The 23,722-nt window shown below is 45.9% G+C and overlaps 1 protein-coding gene across 3 annotated transcripts in view; it reads right to left on the reverse strand.

Moving 5' to 3' along the window:
• Positions 1 to 23,722, reverse strand: part of LOC135050363 (uncharacterized) — a 172,711-nt gene that overhangs the window by 90,803 nt on the left and 58,186 nt on the right. The gene's annotated exons all lie outside the window — the stretch shown is intronic.

Raw genomic sequence — 23,722 nt, forward strand, 5'->3', positions numbered from 1 at the left:
AACAAAATCTTCTCCATAAGACAAAACGAAGGGGAAAATACTTCTAATTATTTCCACCGGGCATTGCAGGACATGACTAGGTATACAGGTATAGAAAACATCGAAACAAGTGCACCGCACAGAGAAGTAGCAGTATCTGCGCTAATGGATGGTTTAAAGGAAGTGTTGAGAGCAAGGATACGGACCACCAATCCATACTGGAGAGATAACTCAGTAACTGCATTAAGGAACTCCGCTGTTGGGCATGAGCAAAACATCATCAAGCACAGGGAAACAAAGAAGCCTCAGATCCCTGTGGGTAAGTCAAAGGTGAAAAGCTGTTATAATTGCCAGAAGGAAGGTCATTTTACAAGAGATTGTAGATCAAGAAGTAGACCAAATTCATATAAACCCCCTAGACAAAGATATGAGCAAAGTTATGACACACCAAATTGTAATCAGAGATCACATAGGAAGGAGTTTGGGTCGCACCTGTAACATGCAATCAGGAAAGGTGATCATTAGGACTGATAGTAAGCCTGAGGTTACAGTTAATGAAATGGGAGGTCAGTTCCTTGCAGGCACAAGGACGGCTGGGTAGACGTTGTAATTTATCTGTAAATGTTCTTTTCCCCATCTCTGACGTTCATCGGCAGGACCCAAATATCACATAGCTATTTGGTCCTTGCAGAAGTCTACCAAACCCCAGTATGACCTGACAGCATTGATGTATCCTGGCCAGATACAAAGGGTAGGTATGGAAATACTGGTGGGGGAGACTATGCAAGGATACCATTGGACATGTAGATGTGACAGCCTGATGGTGAACAGAAGATCTGACAATGGTTTTTTTCTCTCCTGAAAAATGTTTGAAAAATGTTTTTTTTTCTGTTGTTGTTTATTGTTGATTTATGTGATGCATATATATATGAACGGTTCTCTCTCTCTCGTTGTTTTTTTCCCTCTCTCTCTTCTTTCTCATGTTCTCATAACGTTACAGATGGTATGTCACACATTAGTTGGACAAATGGTAATGCAAGATTTATTCTCCTTACAGAGAGAGTGCTGAGCTAGAAGAAATATTGTATCACCAGAATGTTTAGAAGACTGAGAGACAGCACCTTTGAGATGACAGCAGAACAAGAAGAACAACAAGACTGGAGAACTAATTATCGTAACAAGTTTCTCTCCCCCTCAAACTGTTTTCCTGTACCCCCATTACAAATTTCTCCTTTCTCCTCCTGTAAGATGGACTCGCCTCAAGAGACTGTGATCCGTGTTTTCATGTTGACCCTGATGTTGACCAGAGCAGTCTGTTTCGGTGAGAGTACCAGTGAGGTCGAGAAAGGATCCAGAAAGGTTCTGATGACAGAGATGGAGGCGTAGATTTCCAAGTACAACATAATCACCAAGCAAAGGCGAGTATCAGAAAACGATCTGGTAGCATTGACCATAGAAGGAATTGTGAAGGATTGTTAGCTGAAGAAAATTGCATCTGTAGGCATTGTGATAACTTAGTTGAGGATGGGTGCATCAAGAAATGTCAGTCCAGTTTTAACATTAACATGGACCGACATCCATTGGGTGACTATCACTCATTAGTGGGTAAGGTGTTAAACCAAACAGACTGTTGGGTATGCTCTCAAGTACCTCAAGGTCACAGCAAGTCAGGACTAGTACCATTTCCTTTAACGATAGGGGAGGTACTTGAGTTAAGTGGTGGGAGACCGGTGGACAAGAGGTTTAATATCTCTAGTCCTCCTAGTTTGAAGCTCCACCAATATCATGTGGATAGGTCCTTAGTGTGTTTTAACATTTCCAATCCCCGAAAGCCGGGAAATTGAGAAGTGTCATGGAATAACAAAACCATGACCTTTTCATATAGAGCCGATAGAATGCCTACAGATACAGAGCTCATACGCCACATAGCCGATAGTGGAAAATATTTCCGATATAGGTATACCCTAGGAAGTAGGACCATGAGAGTTGAAGTATCACCAGGATACTGTGCACATATCATATAACCGGATACGTGTACTAGACAGATGGGAGAATTAGGGTTAGGAGAGTCCACATGGAAAATGTGTAACATGGTAATGACATATTCAGTCCCATATGTTCTCCCCGATGATGCATATTTCATATGCGGGAGAAAGGCGTATGAGCGGCTTGCCCCAAACTCAGAGGGATTATGTTATATTGAAAAAGTTCCGCCTGAAGTAATGACTGTATCGCATAACAAAATTGATTTGATTTACGACCCAACCATTGAAACCACGCTGTGATAAAAGGTGATTCCACGACCTGTTTCTTTCACCCGTTTCTCCTTTGTTTTCCTCCAAGGTACAAGGACTCGCTTGGAAGAAGAATTTGAGGACCACATTTATACAAAGATTTTCTTTTATGGACTATGCCATAGACCCCCCATATCCCTAGTAACGTTAATTTTACGCTAGCCCAACACTTTTTGTAAGTCTATGGACATTGAGAAAGCTTTTTGCTCGCATTGTGGCAAAAGCCCAAGGAGACTACAGTCAACATGTACATCAAGACAAGACACCAGACAAGACTTCAATCAACAAATGTTTATTAAACTCACATAGTTTATGACTGCATTTACCATAATTGCTCTTTATCTTCATTTCTACAACCTTCAGGTAATGACACACATAGTCGATAGGGAATACAGGCACAGATATCAGCACTCACATATCCCCCCATTCATGTATCATCAACTAAAATGTGCTCCCCATTTTGTTGCAACCAAAAGCCGAAAAGAGCTCGGTAAAGTTTGACAGCCCATCCACAGACCCTTAATACGGGATAAGAAGGAATTCAAATGTATACTTCGCAATACCTCGAAGCTTGATTTAAAACACGTACGGCACGATGATACATGACCCCCCCAAACATGGATTCATACACACATGCTTCTGCTATCTCACTAGGTCATACCCTTTTCCTACCTTCTTCTCTCCTCCCTTACCCAATCATAGAAATGTATTTACATATGACATATATTTTTCTCTTTTTGAACTGTTTTAGGAAGTGGCAGTTATTGGTGACTGCCAAAGGGTGGACTGTCAAAGTCAGAAAAATATCACGCTGCACATTGCCATATATGCACCTCATGTGTGTGTGCACGCTGCACGTGCACGGACCCTCCCGTGCGTGCGCACACTCGCCGTCACGGGCGCACGGTGTGCGCATTTACGGTAGAGTTTGTGCGCATCTGGCATGCGACACGATCGCTACATATCTAATCAAAATAATGTATTTTATAAGTTAATATTCCCCTGAGTCCAGCAGGTATCAGTGGGTCTCAAAATGGCTCTTAGACCTTAGAGATTCCCCTTTGCATGTTGGGAGGGCTCCACATATCTTATGCATAGTTAAGCACAGGAATAGTAATTGAAGATTAATTGTATTCCGAATAAATTACACCTAAGACCAGTCAGTTTCTTTCCCGCAGACGGAATACAATAGCCTTTAATTACTCTAAGCTTTAAGATTCAATGAAAAGGGCTGGCACTTTGTTTACGAATGGGGCTGGGTTTGTCTCCAGAAGAATGATTGCTGAGATGTCATTGTCTCAACTGAAAGTGGACAGTGAGACAGTATTCGCCAAACAATAGCTTCCCACAAGACAGGAATTTGAAACAAAGTGTTAGCCATCACCCAACGTTTTTGCATAACCAAGATCACATGGCCAGCTCAGCTCACTGATACAGCTAGCCCACATGCTGTGAAAGATACACACTTCCTGTGGTTGACACACCCCCACAGCTGGAATGCAGGTAAGATATATCCACTAGAAATCACAGAGCTCACTCACTCACTCAGAACCAACCTAGCATCCAGAAGCATGGCTTGCTCATCACCAGGCTCCTTACGAAGGCTAAGTATTGTATACACATGGCTGATTGGCATAGAATAGTTAAATATGTGTTTGTGGTAAAGTAGTTGTGAAATGATTGGCATAGAATAGTTAGTTTGGAGATACAAATGGCTTAAGGTTAATGATGCTTGTGCAGTTATGTGATTGTTGGGTGTTTGTGAGGATACTCTATGAAATCTGTAATGAATTGGAACAGTAGACAATCTGTAGCATAGCATCTCTGGTATACATTTATGGATGGTGATTTATAACAGATTATAGTAGTTTTACATGATGCATCTTGCTGAAGGTTAGAAGTCAAAACATACTTCCTTTTGTTACTGTAGTCATGTGCTTGTAGCAATAGCAGGCTGATACTTGTGGGTACCTGGTGATCTGGTCTTGTGATGGCTCATATGCTCTGGTTATTGAGATACTGTGTTGGCTTGAAATTGTGAAAGGTGACTTAGATGGTTTGGAATTGTAAAATCAGAACATATGCATTATATTGAAGCTTAGACATTTTGGAATATAGTGGAGTCTTATGTCTTCTGCTATGTGATTATGGTGTAGCAAAGAATGCCATGTGTTTGGACTTGCAAATCTAAAATGGCTGCTAGCATTCCCTTTTAAATCATATGTTACAGACTTTGGAATCATGGGAGTTTTTCCCAAAATGGAGTCTAGCTTCTGTCCCATGCGGTATTGTAGGGACCATTGTGTTGTTGCTGTGTGTTGTGTATATAGGGACAGCCAGCCTGGGTGAGCTCATTTTTCTCTCCACAAAGGGTCTCAGCATTGACTAACTGCGCAGCGATCGTTCCCAATATGTGTAAGTTCTCTGCAGACTGTCACGATCCGGGTATCTGGACGCCATTTCTTACCCATCAGATGCCTCCTAAGGCTGGCTCAGTGCTCCAGGACCGGATCCCATCTGTTATCCTGATGTGTACATTCCTGTATCCTCTCCTGTCACTCTGGGACGCTGTCACAGTAAACGCCATATTACACCTGGCATGGCGTCTCCCGCGGCCTCCGCCGCAGTCCCTGAACTTCTGCATGCAGAGTGTCTGAGTGGCGATTACGTCAGCCGCGGCCTCCGCTGTGTCCGCGTGGTTGGATGTGCATCTGTCAGCCTGGCGCCTCCTGTCTCCGGTGGCCGGCGCCGCCATTACTGTTTTCATTACCACATGGATTACAAACCAAACTTCCCTCCAAGTGTCTGCATGGGCGCAGCCATCTTGGATTCTGTCAGCTGATCATTTCCACCAATCTGTTCTCAGTATTGATAATCTGCATAATTGCCTAGCCAATCCCTTCCTTGCTGCAGGTATAAATACACTGTGCCTGAGCAAGGAAGGCGTCAGTGCTTTGGTTGTCAAACCTAGTTCCTGTTTGTCTCTCTCCTGTGATTGTCTTCCAGGTTCCAGCTCCTGTCTCAAGACTTCCACCATAGAGATCCGCACCAGCATTCCACCTGCGGTGTAGCCTGACTCTCCAATCCATTGTGGATTCATCTGTTTCCAGCTACAACATTACCTGCTTCCAGCAGAGTACAGCTTCCCTTAAAGGGCCGGTGTCCTTTCTACACTTTACCACTCTCCACCGGTATTATTATTTCTCCGCTCTCAAGTTCTACATTTCAGTTCATATTTCATCGCTGTTTTATCTTCAGCAACCCAGCTTTTCCTGGAACACCAGCTGGCACAATCCTGGGTTATCTCCATTGCTACAGTCGGGCCTGGTAAGGACTTTCCATCTAGAAGATCATAAGAACTATCTCACACTACCAGTGCCCTGTGGCTCCTGCCATCCTGTAGTACCCAGGAACTGTATTTATTCTTTGCTGACTTTTACGTTTTCTTTTACTGCTGCTGTGTTGCGGAGTTGTCATAATAAACATCATTGACTTTTATCCAAGTTGTCATGGTCACGCCTTCGGGCAGTTATTATTCATGTTACTTACATGTCCAGGGGTCTGATACAACCTCCCAGGTTCCGGTACATCTCAGCCCCTACAACTGAGGCTGCCTCCCGTCAGCTCAGGCCCTCAGTTGTGACAGTAAGCACTGACCTAATGAATCCAGCCGGAGACCAGGATCAAGCGGCCAGGCCGATGCAAGAACTGGCAGCCCGACTAGAACATCAGGAGGCTGCACAGGGCCACATCATCCGCTGTCTCCAGGATCTCTCTACTCGGCTGGATGGGATTCAGACAACTCTCCGTGGATCAGGCGCGTCTGGTGCGTCAACCACAGTGACTCCAGCTATAACCCCACCCACCTTACCCATTTCTGCTCCACGTCTTCATCTTCCAACGCCAGCAAAATTTGACGGATCTCCAAGATTCTGCAGGGGATTTCTCAACCAGTGTGAGATTCAGTTTGAGCTACAACCTGGCAATTTTCCCAGTGACCGTACAAAAATTGCCTACATTATTTCTCTTCTCAGTGGCTCAGCCCTTGATTGGGCATCACCGTTATGGGAGAGGTCCGACACCCTGCTATCTTCCTACACTGCCTTCGTGTCAACATTCAGGCGCATCTTCGACGAGCCAGGCCGGGTAACCTCAGCTTTATCCGAGATTCTCCGTTTACGCCAGGGGTCACGTACTGTAGGACAATATCTGATACAGTTCCAGATCCTGGCATCCGAACTGGCATGGAACGACGAGGCCCTGTATGCTGCATTCTGGCATGGCTTATCTGAGCGTATTAAAGATGAGTTAGCTACCAGAGACTTACCTTCTAAGTTAGATGAGCTAATCTCACTCTGCACGAAAGTTGATTTACGTTTCAGAGAGAGAGCAACTGAGCGTGGAAGATCATCTGCTCCAAAATCTTCTGCTCCTCCTCCTCGTCAACTGTCACCATCTAAAGATGAGCCCATGCAACTTGGCCGTTCCCGTTTAACTCCTGCTGAGCGCCGAAGACGTCTCTCCGAGTTTCTCTGTCTCTATTGTGCAGCTCCGTCTCACACCATTAATGCCTGTCCCAAACGTCCGGGAAACTCCAAATCCTAGCTCGCCAAGGAGAGGGCCGGCTAGGAGTAATGATCTCCTCTCCATCTCCTCAAGATTGTAATCTCCCAGTCTCGCTTCAAGTTGCTCAACGTTATCGGAACGTCATTGCCCTCCTTGATTCTGGAGCAGCTGGGAACTTTATTACCGAAGCCTATGTTAAACGGTGGTCCCTACCCACCGAGAGACTTCCTTCGTCCATTTCTTTAACTGCCGTGGATGGCAGCAAAATTTTTGATGCAGTTATTTCTTTAAGGACTCTACCAGTTCGTCTGAGAGTGGGAGTTCTTCATTCCGAACTTATTTCTTTTTTAGTGATTCCAAGAGCCACACATCCTGTGGTCCTGGGCCTTCCATGGCTCCGTCTTCACAATCCTACAATTGATTGGACGACTACGCAAATCCTGGCATGGGGTTCCTCCTGTGCTGAGACATGTTTGTTTAAAGTATTGCCTGTCTGTTCTTCCTCCCCCAGGTCGTCTGATGTTCCACCTCCTCCATATCAAGATTTCACGGATGTGTTCAGTAAAGCTTCTGCTGATATCCTTCCTCCTCATAGAGAATGGGACTGTCCGATTGATCTCATTCCAGGGAAGGTTCCACCTCGAGGCCGAACTTATCCGTTGTCTCTGCCTGAGACGCATTCTATGGAGGAATATATTAAAGAGAACCTAGCAAAGGGGTTCATTCGACCTTCTTCTTCTCCAGCCGGCGCAGGCTTCTTTTTTGTAAAAAAGAAAGATGGTGGTCTGCGGCCGTGCATCGACTACAGAGGTTTGAACGACATTACCATCAAGAACCGTTATCCTTTACCCCTGATTACTGAGCTCTTTGACAGAGTTAGCGGAGCTACCATCTTTACAAAGCTGGACTTGCGAGGTGCATACAATCTCATCCGGATCCGTGAGGGTGACGAGTGGAAGACCGCCTTTAACACCCGTGACGGACATTATGAGTACCTCGTCATGCCCTTCGGATTGAGCAATGCTCCAGCTGTCTTCCAGCATTTTGTCAATGAGATCTTCAGAGACATTCTATACCGTCATGTCGTGGTCTATCTAGACGATATCCTCATTTTTGCCAACGATTTAGAGGAACATCGTTTTTGGGTTAAAGAGGTTCTGTCCCGTCTCCGTGTCAATCATCTCTATTGTAAATTAGAAAAATGCGTCTTTGAAGTCAAGTCCATTCCGTTTCTAGGGTACATTGTGTCCGGTTCCGGACTAGAGATGGATCCTGAGAAACTACAAGCAATCCAAAATTGGCCGGTACCCTTAACCCTCAAAGGGGTCCAGAGGTTCTTAGGGTTCGCCAACTATTACCGAAAGTTTATACGAGACTTTTCCACCATTGTGGCGCCTATTACTGCTTTCACTAAGAAGGGTGCTAACCCGTCCAAGTGGTCTGAAGAAGCCATGCAAGCATTTCATCTTTTAAAACAAAGGTTCATCTCTGCGCCTGTTCTGAAACAGCCTGACATCGACTCTCCTTTCATCTTAGAGGTGGATGCCTCCTCCGTTGGAGTAGGAGCGGTGTTATCTCAGAGGGCTAAAGATGGCCATTTACACCCTTGCAGTTTCTTCTCCCGGAAGTTCTCCCCAGCTGAGCGCAACTATGCCATTGGCGACCAGGAGTTGCTAGCCATCAAGCTCACTCTAGAAGAGTGGAGGTATCTGTTGGAGGGAGCTTCTCATTCAATCACCATACTTACAGACCACAAGAACCTTTTATACCTGAAGGGCGCACAATGTCTCAACCCTCGTCAGGCCAGATGGGCACTTTTCTTTTCCAGGTTCGACTTTAAACTCCAGTTCTGTCCGGGCTCTCAGAATCGCAAGGCCGATGCCCTTTCCCGCTCATGGGAGCAAGAAAATGAGTCAGAGTCTTCAGACAAGCATCCTATTATAAATCCGTTGGCATTCTCCACGGTAGGGATGGACTCTATGCCCCCATCAGGGAAAAGTTTTGTGAAGCCGATGCTAAGGAAGAAGCTCATGCATTGGGCCCATGCTTCCCGTTTTGCCGGACATACAGGTATCCAAAAAACCCTGGAGTTTATCTCTAGGTCCTATTGGTGGCCAACTCTGAAAAAGGACGTCTTGGAGTTTATTGCATCTTGCCCAAAGTGTGCCCAACATAAAGTATCCCGCCAGTCGCCTGCGGGGCAACTGGTTCCACTATCCGTTCCCCGTCGACCATGGACCCACTTGTCGATGGATTTCATTACAGACTTACCCATGTGCAACAAGTTCAATACCATCTGGGTGGTAGTTGACCGGTTCACCAAGATGGCACACTTCATTCCTCTCACCGGTCTTCCGTCAGCTTCCAAGTTGGCTCAAGTATTCATACAAGAGATCTTCCGACTCCACGGTCTTCCTGAAGAAATTATCTCAGATCGAGGAGTTCAATTCACAGCCAAATTCTGGCGAAGTTTATGTCAAGTCCTCCAAGTCAAGCTAAAGTTTTCCACGGCTTACCATCCTCAGACCAATGGTCAAACCGAGAGGGTGAATCAGGACTTGGAGGCCTTCCTCCGCATCTATGTGTCCTCCTCTCAAGATGACTGGGTTCAATTACTTCCCTGGGCCGAGTTCTGTCATAACAACCAGTATCATTCTTCATCTGCTTCAACACCATTCTTCACTAACTTTGGATTCCACCCTAAAGTCCCTGAGTTCCAACCGCTTCCAGCAACTTCTGTTCCCGCAGTGGATATCACCTTGCATCAGTTTGCCAATATCTGGAAGAGCGTACGATCAGCTCTGCTCAAGGCATCGTTCAGGTACAAGAAGTTTGCGGATAAGAAGCGTCGAGCAGTTCCTGCTCTCAAGGTGGGTGACCGGGTATGGTTATCCACGAAGAATTTGAGGTTAAGAGCTCCCAGTATGAAGTTTGCACCTCGCTATATCGGTCCTTTCAAGATTGAACAAGTCATCAATCCTGTTGCTTACAGACTCCAGTTGCCTCCCTTCTTAAAAATACCCAGGACATTCCATGTTTCCCTGTTGAAACCGCTGATCTTGAATCGGTTTCATTCCTCACTTCCTCCAACTCCGAAAGTCCAAACTCAACGAGGCGTTGAGTATGAAGTGGCCAAGATCCTGGACTCACGTCACCGTTACGGTCAACTACAATATCTTATTGACTGGAAGGGTTATGGTCCTGAGGAACGTTCATGGACCAATGCTTCTGATGTCCATGCTCCTGCCTTGGTCCGGAGATTCCATTCCAAGTTTCCTCAAAAGCCAAAGAAGTGTCCTGGGGCCACTCCTAAAGGGGGGGGGTGCTGTCACGATCCGGGTATCTGGACGCCATTTCTTACCCATCAGATGCCTCCTAAGGCTGGCTCAGTGCTCCAGGACCGGATCCCATCTGTTATCCTGATGTGTACATTCCTGTATCCTCTCCTGTCACTCTGGGACGCTGTCACAGTAAACGCCATATTACACCTGGCATGGCGTCTCCCGCGGCCTCCGCCGCAGTCCCTGAACTTCTGCATGCAGAGTGTCTGAGTGGCGATTACGTCAGCCGCGGCCTCCGCTGTGTCCGCGTGGTTGGATGTGCATCTGTCAGCCTGGCGCCTCCTGTCTCCGGTGGCCGGCGCCGCCATTACTGTTTTCATTACCACATGGATTACAAACCAAACTTCCCTCCAAGTGTCTGCATGGGCGCAGCCATCTTGGATTCTGTCAGCTGATCATTTCCACCAATCTGTTCTCAGTATTGATAATCTGCATAATTGCCTAGCCAATCCCTTCCTTGCTGCAGGTATAAATAAACTGTGCCTGAGCAAGGAAGGCGTCAGTGCTTTGGTTGTCAAACCTAGTTCCTGTTTGTCTCTCTCCTGTGATTGTCTTCCAGGTTCCAGCTCCTGTCTCAAGACTTCCACCATAGAGATCCGCACCAGCATTCCACCTGCGGTGTAGCCTGACTCTCCAATCCATTGTGGATTCATCTGTTTCCAGCTACAACATTACCTGCTTCCAGCTCAGCTTCCAGCAGAGTACAGCTTCCCTTAAAGGGCCGGTGTCCTTTCTACACTTTACCACTCTCCACCGGTATTATTATTTCTCCGCTCTCAAGTTCTACATTTCAGTTCATATTTCATCGCTCCCAAGTTCATTTATTATTTAACTGGTTCCAGCCAGTATCCACTCCGTGCTAACAACAGTCTGGTTCCAGCCAGTATCCACAGCAGCTGTTTTATCTTCAGCAACCCAGCTTTTCCTGGAACACCAGCTGGCACAATCCTGGGTTATCTCCATTGCTACAGCCGGGCCTGGTAAGGACTTTCCATCTAGAAGATCATAAGAACTATCTCACACTACCAGTGCCCTGTGGCTCCTGCCATCCTGTAGTACCCAGGAACTGTATTTATTCTTTGCTGACTTTTACGTTTTCTTTTACTGCTGCTGTGTTGCGGAGTTGTCATAATAAACATCATTGACTTTTATCCAAGTTGTCGTGGTCACGCCTTCGGGCAGTTATTATTCATGTTACTTACATGTCCAGGGGTCTGATACAACCTCCCAGGTTCCGGTACATCTCAGCCCCTACAACTGAGGCTGCCTCCCGTCAGCTCAGGCCCTCAGTTGTGACACAGACATTTTACCTCCTAATTTGTTGTAAGCTATTCTCTCTCTCCTTCCCCTTAAATGTAATCGTGTCGTTATTGTATTTTATGTGTAGTAATTCGGTTAGGTATTTTATGTTATTTTGGTAGTGTATAACTTGTATTGTGTATTCTTTTGCAATTGAACGTTCATTCTCTCCCTTAAAGGTGTTAGAACCTTAGACCGGTATTTGAGTGTTTATTACATTGCTAAGGGTTCTCTGAGCATCACAGCCGCTCATACAGCTTTTAAGCTAACAAGGTTACACTGCATTACATCTACACATTATCACTGCACAAAGGTTTACAGTATAAGTACATTCCTTAAGGTATAGTTATTAAAGTTAATTCTGTAAGTGTCTCCGACGCCTGTGTTCACACACTGTGCACAGCGTCTGCTACACTAAGAGCGTACCCGTGCGGTACTTTTTGCGCCAATTGCGTACTGTGTCTCTTAACCTTTTAAAGTGTTTTAAATAGGATAAATATCTAGGCTTTGTCAGTTTTGGGCTGCGCTCCGAATGTACGCACTGTTCCTATTTAAAATATAGGGTATAGGAGCACCAAAATGAGGACTGCTATGGGTGAGGGGTGATGGTGCTGGGAAAAGGGTGCAGGGTCAGAGGCGGAACTAGCATCTGTGCAAGGGGGCACCAGCCAAAATCTTGCCTAGGGCATCATATTGGTTAGGGCCGGCTCTGATGGTCATAATGTTATGCAAGCCCAGCAATCCTCTAGTCTCCTGCATACTAAAGCTTCACCTTTAGCAGCCGCCTTTCCCAGGTGGATTAGGTCCACCCGGTACTCAGGTGCCCCCAGGTCTTGATATGGACAAGGAAACTATTGGAGGCTGGGCAAGGAAAATATGCTGGAGTAGACACCCACCTAGCACAGAGTAGGTTGAGGCTGGACAGATGGGAACACACTAGACAAGGACTAGACAAAACTGGACTGGCAGGTACTGGTAAATAGCCGGAGTATAACACACAGTGGGATCAGGATTGGAAAAGGTACATATAGCAACTGGTACATAAACAACAAGGAATGCTCCAAGCCAGTGGATGTTACTCCTGGCAACCACAGTAATAGACACAAAGGAGCAGTACTACTGTTCAGAGATGATGACAGTGGCAGGAGTGCTAGGTACTCGGGAGGTGATTACTGTTTAATATCCAATGAATAATACAATGTACACCTACCAATAGCACATGGAACAGATGTGGCACCCCACTAAGAGTACCATCAGGTTGTGTGTATTTATATAAAGCAATAGTGTACACTGTGTCCTGTACTGCATGCTTTATTTGTATTAGTGACATTGGGCAGTATGAGCATCACATGGTCCCTAGCAGCAGTGGAGGCTCATGGGACACAAGAAGATAAAAGGGGCTGCACTGACAGTTAGTGGCAGTCGGTCCTCAGTGCAGGGGAGCAGAGCTGCGCTACAAGGTTTCCCCAGTGACCTGCGGTGCTGGACCTGTGGTTGTTTATGCTGAAACTGGCAGTGGGGTTTCCGGTGATACCCCCGGTGTCTATCGTGTCCTAGCAGGTGTAGTCATGCCAGGAAGTGGACCAGGAGGCAGCAGCAGCAGGCCAGCAAGAGAGCTGGGTGGTGATACATATACCTGCTAAGAGTAGAGGCAGTACAGAGGCGGTCCTGCCCCGGAGATGGACTCTTAATTGGTGGCGCGCTGAGGATAAGACCCTTCTCCTCAGCAAATCAGTGGTTAAATCAGCAGCCATTCGGAGGCAGCCAGAGAGACTGGCCATTGTGACTGGTGCCAGAGTAAAGGTCTGTGATAAAGCACCTTGCACCACCCTGTATCATAACTTACACTGCGGCTGTAGCACTGATAAAGTCCCAGCTTACAGGATTTTTACGCTATACAGCCACTACATCTTGACAGCATAGTTGGAGCAGTTACAGGCAAGGAGCTACAAAGTATCAAATGTAAAGACTGTGTAAGTGAGACTACAGATTAGAGACAGTCAATGAGAATCTGGAGCTTTTATTGACTATAAACCCTGTAATTAGTCAGCCAGGAAGAGCTGTTTGACTTGCAGCAAGTTAGTTTTACCAGGAGCAGCGCTAATTCATATGATAGGTTGCATCACCATGGTATACCATTCAGGAACAGTTAACCTTTGTTTGCTACTTAACCCGGGTGAAAAACAATACGAGAGCTCTCAATACTCATTCAGCCGTGCACGTGCTCTAGGGGACTCCTTACCTTACCGACTTAAAGCGATTTGCATGCATACCCCGGTACAGGTAGAAAGGGAATTTATTGTATGACCTGATGTCATTGCAACATGTATATTTTATGGTTCATTATATATTGAATGTTGTGTTTATATTAGTCTAAAGCTTGAATTACAAGATTAACTAGCGGTTCACTATACCTAGCAGCCGGTATTTACTTTAGTATGGAAGAGGTGACATAGTTCAGGGAAGTGTGTAGAAAAGCTAAACCGTTTGCAGGAATGCGACGCAGACTGAGAGACAACCGCTATCATTCAGTTCCTGCGCTAATTGTGTGTTTTAATTTGAATTCATTTTGTAAGCTTTTATACTGATTTTATGTACCCATATTCAGGGATGGTGCTAGGGTGTTCGGCGCCCCCCTGCAAACTATAAATTTGCGCCCTCCCATATTTTACAAAGGGACAGTGAGCATTGAAAAAAGGGAGTGTGGTTTCAAAAATAAGGGGCATGGCCACACAATAGTACCCCGCCGGAATCCCGATAGCTGACAATGGAAACAGCTGGAATACCGGCGCACAGAGGCTATTCCCACTCATGGGTGTTTATGACACCCATAGAGTGAGAATAGAACCTGTGGCTAGCGTTGTGAGTCACTGAGCCTGCAAGGGGAATCAAAATGCTCACCTAGTTGCTGGCATTCTGGCAGCCGGGAAGCTGCTGTCGGGATCTTGACAGCTGGCATCCTGCCCGCCGGTAATTAGTATGTATTCCACATTGTCTATAGTAGGATGGTATCTAATATGGAGGAGGCTACATACAGCATACCTCCCAACTTCTATAGAGGGGAACTTGGGACACCCTCGCACGGTGAAGCTGCGCCCGTATGAAAAGGGGCGCGGTTTATGGAAAATGGGTTGTGGCTTCACTGGAGTACTGCGATCGCGAGCCACGCACCCACATTTCGTCACTATGGAGGCATGGCCAGCGCTCTGTGAGCTGCTGGCATGCCCCCAGTCCCTCTTGTCTCTGTGAATAGACACTGTGCACATGCGCACAGCATCTATTTACAGCTGCTCTGCTACGCAGGCAGCAAGTGACAGTAGCCTCCCAATGCCCCCCCCCACCGCGGGACACTGCGGCCCGTGGGTGGGACAGAGAAAATCGGGACAGTTGGGAGGTATGCATACAGTACAAGTGTAAACCTCCCTGCATGCAGTGGCAGATGCTGCATTCTCTGCCTGAGCAGGGAAGTGAGGACTGGCAGCCATGGATTTTATCCTCAGTCAGCCCCCAGACAGGGATGTTAATAAGTTGCAGGACAACCCCCCTTAGGTGAGTGGTGGGCAGGAGGAGGGGGGTAAGATGGCAGGGGGAGGGGGGTAAGATGGCACCAGAGAGTACTGTGTTTTTACTACTCCCTCCCCCCACCCCACACAATAACACATATACTACACACACAGTCACACACACACACAAACACCCTGTTTTCCCCCTCTCCTGCTTACAGTACCTCAAAATCAGCAGAGTACTGCATTCTGTCCTGTTCTCTCAAGCTGGAACCCTGTTCCGTGTAGCTCCGCCCCCTCCTCGCCATTAAACCCCGCCCCTTTTCTGCCGAACACAGCGGCTGTCAAGTGAGGGAGGAGGACTGGAGGTCAGGTTGAAGCTGCCTGCTGCCAGCGCTGGTGCCTGTCACACAGGCGCAGCAGCAGCAGGGGGCCCAGCTGCAGCAACGGGGATGCAGGACAGGGACAGCGCCTCTCTAGCCCTGGCGCCTACCTGCACTGCATCCCTTTGCTGAGTGGTAAGCGCTGGCCCTGCCCATATTGTACTAGCTGAGAGTATCTATCGAATTAACTCCATTGTCACACATAATAAATCGAAACCTCATTTGAAACTTTAGTATTATTACTCTGAAGTTGACTTCATTTACTCATCCCTATCATCTGAGCAGAACCACAACCATCCTGCACCCATACTACTTCCGGGTGTCACATTTGGCGTCACTAAGAACAGGATCTGAACACATGACGTTGTCTGATCAGCAAGCTGTTGGGGATTCATCAAGCACGTGTCCAGCTATGGCTAGCATAAACCAGATTAACCTGACCTATTACTTTGAGGCCCCATGGCTTCCAACATATAGTGGAGATGATCCAGATTCTGACGGCAACTGTCTGACAGATTTTAAGAACAACATTAAGTCTGTGTTCAGCTTGTACCTACTATCAGAGCCACAGCAAGTGGAGATTCTAATCGGGCAGTTGAAAGGTACGGCCTCGAGAGAGGTGATTTCATGGCCAGCGGATCAAAGGAGAACAGTAGGCCTCATCCTGAACCGACTAGCTACTATATTTGATACAAGAACGTTGTCTGAGCTTAAATTTAACTTTTACGCAAGAAAGCAGCAGCCAGGAGAAACACTGTGTGACTTCGCACTCAGTCTACAGGAGGCTCTTCAAGCACTACAGGCCATTGATCCAACAGAAGTCCAAGTCCAACCGATGAAATATTGATTAATCAGTTCATAGAGGGGTCCCACAGTGAGATTGTGAAGGTGCATTTACGCCTACTTCAGTTACAGTTACCAAACAGCTCGTTTTTGTGCTTCAAAGAAACTGCCATTAAGGTGGTAGGGAGATTACAGAGACAAGAAATTCCCTATCCAGAGATCACAAAGCAGGAAGTCATAGATATGCACATACCAGAAGACGTTGCTGTACAGGGGGCTCGGGTCCTAAGTACCGATATATTAAGTGCTATAGAAGTACAAGTCGCTGAACTGACCCATGGGATAACTGAAATGTGCCAGCAATTGCGGTATTTCATGCAGCAACAAGCTAAGTGCAGAGGAGGGACAGACTGGAGCATCGATGAAGTACAATACAGAGATGTGGACCTTCGTCCTGTTGTCCAGAATCAAATTTACATTGTTGCCACACCAGCTACAGACCCAGAGCCTGAAGTCAGTGCAAGAAAAGTTATGGGAAAAGTAATTTGGTTTAGTTTGCGATATGGCTATGGCTTCATAAATCGGGATGACATCAAATAAGATGTGTTTGTACATTATACTGCCATTAAGAAGAACAAACCCAGAAACTACCTCCGCAGCCTGCGAAATGGAGAGATTGTTAAATTCGATGTGATAAAGGGGGAAAAAGGTGTGGAAGCTGCCAATGTGACGGGTCCTGGCGGTGTTCCAGTTCAAGGCAGTAGATATGCAGCAGATCACAAGCGTTATTGGCTCTATACACATCGCAGAGGTTTTCCACGTAAACATCAGCAAAATTACCAATCCCGCAAAGATGAAGAGGAGTCTGAAGAGATGGAAAGTGTGACAGAAAGTACAAGTCAACAACAGTCTAATCAGATGAGTAGCTACCCACCATACCATTTAAAGAGACCATATGAATGCAGACAACTATATCCTGATAGTCAAGTGAAAAGTGAACTATTAGGAAGAACAGACAACCAAAATGTGGCAGTATTGAATGGATGTAACATAGTATCTGAGGTTGAAAAAAGACAATTGTCCATCGAGTTCAACCTATTTGTGGTCTCCTATGCATGATGATTTGACTAAATTTTCTGACTGATGCTGCTGTCAGCCGTTGCATTTTATCCCTATTTATAGTAACTATAATGCATGACTATGCACCATACCCCTGGATATCCTTATCCATTAGGAATTTATCTAACCCATTCTTAAAGGTGTTGACAGATTCCGCCATTACAACTCCCTCGGGCAGGGAATTCCAAACACGTATTGTCCTTACCGTGAAAAAGCCTTTGTATGCAACAGGATCTAGAAGACCCGGCTCAGTGTGGACCTAGAATGGATAACTTCGGTTCCAGTACGGCCTCTTCCAATCATACAAGTTTAAGTTCTGCTGAACGGGAAAGAGATTCTGAAGAAGTGATCCATGCGGCCAAGGCAGAAGGATTGGGACCCCCTAAACATAGTTGCCCAGATTCAAGTATATCAAAGTCTGAATCTAGTGTAGTTAAATCCCCTAGTGTAGTTAAAGAGGCCGTGACGTATCTTTTTCCAGAGTGGCATCGCTCAGACTACAAATATACCACGATAAGCTCTAGAGAGGTAGCCTCAATATTGCAACAGGCATTGAGCAAGTCAGGAAAGAGGAACAAAAAAGATACATTTTGTAATTAATCATACTACTTGTAGATAGTTAATAAGAAAAATGTAACAAACAGAAATGTTTATGCCACTGTTACAGTATAGCAAGGTCTAGACTTTCCTGGTAATTGTAACTAACTGTGATCTATTTTGTCATTGAAGAATATATTTAAAGTAAATGCTATGATACAGATGTTGAATCGATATGTTCATGAAAAAGTTGGAAGTATAATATGCGTGGGGGCACGCATAATTTTAGCAGAGGTGTATGTGGCACCCCACTAAGAGTACCATCAGTTTGTGTGTATTTATATAAAGCAATAGTGTACACTGTGTCCTGTACTGCATGCTTAATTTGTATTGGTGACATTGGGCAGTATGAGCATCACATGGTCCCTAGCAGCAGTGGAGGCTCATGGGACACAAGGAGATAAAAGGGGCTGCACTGACAGTTAGTGGCAGTCGGTCCTCAGTGCAGGGGAGCAGAGCTGCGCTACAAGGTTTCCCCAGTGACCTGCGGTGCTGGACCTGTGGTTGTTTATGCTGAAACTGGCAGTGGGGTTTCCGGTGATACCCCCGGTGTCTATCGTGTCCTAGCAGGTGTAGTCATGCCAGGAAGTGGACCAGGAGGCAGCAGCAGCAGGCCAGCAAGAGAGCTGGGTGGTGATACATATACCTGCTAAGAGTAGAGGCAGTACAGAGGCGGTCCTGCCCCGGAGATGGACTCTTAATTGGTTGCGCGCTGAGGATAAGACCCTTCTCCTCAGCAAATCAGTGGTTAAATCAGCAGCCATTCGGAGGCAGCCAGAGAGACTGGCCATTGTGACTGGTGCCAGAGTAAAGGTCTGTGATAAAGCACCTTGCACCACCCTGTATCATAACTTACACTGCGGCTGTAGCACTGATAAAGTCCCAGCTTACAGGATTTTTACGCTATACAGCCACTACATCTTGACAGCATAGTTGGTAGAGATGAGCGGGTTCGGTTTCTCTGAATCCGAACCCGCCAGAACTTCATGTTTTTTTTCACGGGTCCGAGCGACTCGGATCTTCCCGCCTTGCTCGGTTAACCCGAGCGCGCCCGAACGTCATCATGACGCTGTCGGATTCTCGCGAGGCTCGGATTCTATCGCGAGACTCGGATTCTATATAAGGAGCCGCGCGTCGCCGCCATTTTCACACGTGCATTGAGATTGATAGGGAGAGGACGTGGCTGGCGTCCTCTCCATTTAGATTATAAGAGACTGAGAGAGATTTACTGGAGCTGACTAGGAGGAGTACTGTTACTGTAGAAGTGTAGAGACTGAGTGGAGAGAGTTTACTAGTGAGGACAGTGCAGTTTACTTTATAATCCGTTCTCTGCCTGAAAAAAGCGATACACAGCACACAGTGACTCAGTCACATACCATATCTGTGTGCACTGCTCAGGCTCAGGCCAGTGTGCTGCATCATCTATTATCTATATATAATATTATATATATCTGTCTGACTGCTCAGCTCACACAGCTTATAATTGTGGGGGAGACTGGGGAGCACTACTGCAGTGCCAGTTATAGGTTATAGCAGGAGCCAGGAGTACATAATATATTATATAGTGAGTGACCACCAGACACACAGTGCAGTTTATTTAATATATCCGTTCTCTGCCTGAAAAAAGCGATACACACAGTGACTCAGTCAGTCACATACCATATCTGTGTGCACTGCTCAGGCTCAGGCCAGTGTGCTGCATCATCTATATATATTATATATCTGTCTGACTGCTCAGCTCACACAGCTTATAATTGTGGGGGAGACTGGGGAGCACTACTGCAGTGCCAGTTATAGGTTATAGCAGGAGCCAGGAGTACATAATATATTATATAGTGAGTGACCACCAGACACACAGTGCAGTTTATTTAATATATCCGTTCTCTGCCTGAAAAAAGCGATACACACAGTGACTCAGTCAGTCACATACCATATCTGTGTGCACTGCTCAGGCTCAGGCCAGTGTGCTGCATCATCTATTATCTATATATAATATTATATATATCTGTCTGACTGCTCAGCTCACACAGCTTATAATTGTGGGGGAGACTGGGGAGCACTACTGCAGTGCCAGTTATAGGTTATAGCAGGAGCCAGGAGTACATAATATATTATATAGTGAGTGACCACCAGACACACAGTGCAGTTTATTTAATATATCCGTTCTCTGCCTGAAAAAAGCGATACACACAGTGACTCAGTCAGTCACATACCATATCTGTGTGCACTGCTCAGGCTCAGGCCAGTGTGCTGCATCATCTATTATCTATATATAATATTATATATATCTGTCTGACTGCTCAGCTCACACAGCTTATAATTGTGGGGGAGACTGGGGAGCACTACTGCAGTGCCAGTTATAGGTTATAGCAGGAGCCAGGAGTACATAATATATTATATAGTGAGTGACCACCAGACACACAGTGCAGTTTATTTAATATATCCGTTCTCTGCCTGAAAAAAGCGATACACACAGTGACTCAGTCAGTCACATACCATATCTGTGTGCACTGCTCAGGCTCAGGCCAGTGTGCTGCATCATCTATTATCTATATATAATATTATATATATCTGTCTGACTGCTCAGCTCACACAGCTTATAATTGTGGGGGAGACTGGGGAGCACTACTGCAGTGCCAGTTATAGGTTATAGCAGGAGCCAGGAGTACATAATATATTATATAGTGAGTGACCACCAGACACACAGTGCAGTTTATTTAATATATCCGTTCTCTGCCTGAAAAAAGCGATACACACAGTGACTCAGTCAGTCACATACCATATCTGTGTGCACTGCTCAGGCTCAGGCCAGTGTGCTGCATCATCTATTATCTATATATAATATTATATATATCTGTCTGACTGCTCAGCTCACACAGCTTATAATTGTGGGGGAGACTGGGGAGCACTACTGCAGTGCCAGTTATAGGTTATAGCAGGAGCCAGGAGTACATAATATATTATATAGTGAGTGACCACCAGACACACAGTGCAGTTTATTTAATATATCCGTTCTCTGCCTGAAAAAAGCGATACACACAGTGACTCAGTCAGTCACATACCATATCTGTGTGCACTGCTCAGGCTCAGGCCAGTGTGCTGCATCATCTATATATATTATATATCTGTCTGACTGCTCAGCTCACACAGCTTATAATTGTGGGGGAGACTGGGGAGCACTACTGCAGTGCCAGTTATAGGTTATAGCAGGAGCCAGGAGTACATATTATATTAAAATTAAACAGTGCACACTTTTGCTGCAGGAGTGCCACTGCCAGTGTGACTGACCAGTGACCTGACCACACTGACCACCAGTATAGTTAGTAGTATACTTATATTGTGATTGCCTGAAAAAGTTAAACACTCGTCGTGTGACTTCACTTGTGTGTTTTTTTTTTTTTTATTCTATAAAAATAAAACTCATTCTGCTGACAGACAGTGTCCAGCAGGTCCGTCATTATATAATATATAATATATACCTGTCCGGCTGCAGTAGTGATATATATATATTTTTTATATCATTTATCATCCAGTCGCAGCAGACACAGTACGGTAGTTCACGGCTGTGGCTACCTCTGTGTCTCTGCACTCGGCAGGCAGTCCGTCCATAATTGTAATACCACCTAACCGTGGATTTTTTTCATTCTTCTTTATACATACATAGTTACATAGACATCTTCTCTTTATCAACCAGTCTATATTAGCTGCAGACACAGTACAGTACGGTAGTTCACGGCTGTGGCTACCTCTGTGTCTGCACTCGGCAGGCAGTCCGTCCATAATTGTATACCACCTAACCGTGGTTTTTTTTCATTCTTCTTTATACATACATAGTTACATAGACATCTTCTCTTTATCAACCAGTCTATATTAGCTGCAGACACAGTACAGTACGGTAGTTCACGGCTGTGGCTACCTCTGTGTCTGCACTCGGCAGGCAGTCCGTCCATAATTGTATACCACCTAACCGTGGATTTTTTTCAGTCTTCTTTATACATACATAGTTACATAGACATCTTCTCTTTATCAACCAGTCTATATTAGCTGCAGACACAGTACAGTACGGTAGTTCACGGCTGTGGCTACCTCTGTGTCTGCACTCGGCAGGCAGTCCGTCCATAATTGTATACCACCTAACCGTGGATTTTTTTCAGTCTTCTTTATACATACATAGTTACATAGACATCTTCTCTTTATCAACCAGTCTATATTAGCTGCAGACACAGTACAGTACGGTAGTTCACGGCTGTGGCTACCTCTGTGTCTGCAGTCGGCAGGCAGTCCATAATTGTATACTAGTATCCATCTCCATTGTTTACCTGAGGTGCCTTTTAGTTGTGCCTATTAAAATATGGAGAACAAAAATGTTGAGGTTCCAAAATTAGGGAAAGATCAAGATCCACTTCCACCTCGTGCTGAAGCTGCTGCCACTAGTCATGGCCGAGACGATGAAATGCCAGCAACGTCGTCTGCCAAGGCCGATGCCCAATGGCATAGTACAGAGCATGTCAAATCCAAAACACCAAATATCAGAAAAAAAAGGACTCCAAAACCTAAAATAAAATTGTCGGAGGAGAAGCGTAAACTTGCCAATATGCCATTTACCACACGGAGTGGCAAGGAACGGCTGAGGCCCTGGCCTATGTTCATGGCTAGTGGTTCAGCTTCACATGAGGATGGAAGCACTCAGCCTCTCGCTAGAAAAATGAAAAGACTCAAGCTGGCAAAAGCAGCACAGCAAAGAACTGTGCATTCTTCGAAATCCCAAATCCACAAGGAGAGTCCAATTGTGTCGGTTGCGATGCCTGACCTTCCCAACACTGGACGTGAAGAGCATGCGCCTTCCACCATTTGCACGCCCCCTGCAAGTGCTGGAAGGAGCACCCGCAGTCCAGTTCCTGATAGTCAGATTGAAGATGTCAGTGTTGAAGTACACCAGGATGAGGAGGATATGGGTGTTGCTGGCGCTGGGGAGGAAATTGACCAGGAGGATTCTGATGGTGAGGTGGTTTGTTTAAGTCAGGCACCCGGGGAGACACCTGTTGTCCGTGGGAGGAATATGGCCGTTGACATGCCAGGTGAAAATACCAAAAAAATCAGCTCTTCGGTGTGGAGGTATTTCACCAGAAATGCGGACAACAGGTGTCAAGCCGTGTGTTCCCTTTGTCAAGCTGTAATAAGTAGGGGTAAGGACGTTAACCACCTCGGAACATCCTCCCTTATACGTCACCTGCAGCGCATTCATAATAAGTCAGTGACAAGTTCAAAAACTTTGGGTGACAGCGGAAGCAGTCCACTGACCAGTAAATCCCTTCCTCTTGTAACCAAGCTCACGCAAACCACCCCACCAACTCCCTCAGTGTCAATTTCCTCCTTCCCCAGGAATGCCAATAGTCCTGCAGGCCATGTCACTGGCAATTCTGACGAGTCCTCTCCTGCCTGGGATTCCTCCGATGCATCCTTGCGTGTAACGCCTACTGCTGCTGGCGCTGCTGTTGTTGCCGCTGGGAGTCGATGGTCATCCCAGAGGGGAAGTCGTAAGCCCACTTGTACTACTTCCAGTAAGCAATTGACTGTTCAACAGTCCTTTGCGAGGAAGATGAAATATCACAGCAGTCATCCTACTGCAAAGCGGATAACTGAGGCCTTGACAACTATGTTGGTGTTAGACGTGCGTCCGGTATCCGCCGTTAGTTCACAGGGAACTAGACAATTTATTGAGGCAGTGTGCCCCCGTTACCAAATACCATCTAGGTTCCACTTCTCTAGGCAGGCGATACCGAGAATGTACACGGACGTCAGAAAAAGACTCACCAGTGTCCTAAAAAATGCAGTTGTACCCAATGTCCACTTAACCA

This window comes from Pseudophryne corroboree, chromosome 2 (genome assembly GCF_028390025.1).
Source record: "Pseudophryne corroboree isolate aPseCor3 chromosome 2, aPseCor3.hap2, whole genome shotgun sequence".
Classification (NCBI taxonomy): Eukaryota; Metazoa; Chordata; class Amphibia; order Anura; family Myobatrachidae; genus Pseudophryne; species Pseudophryne corroboree.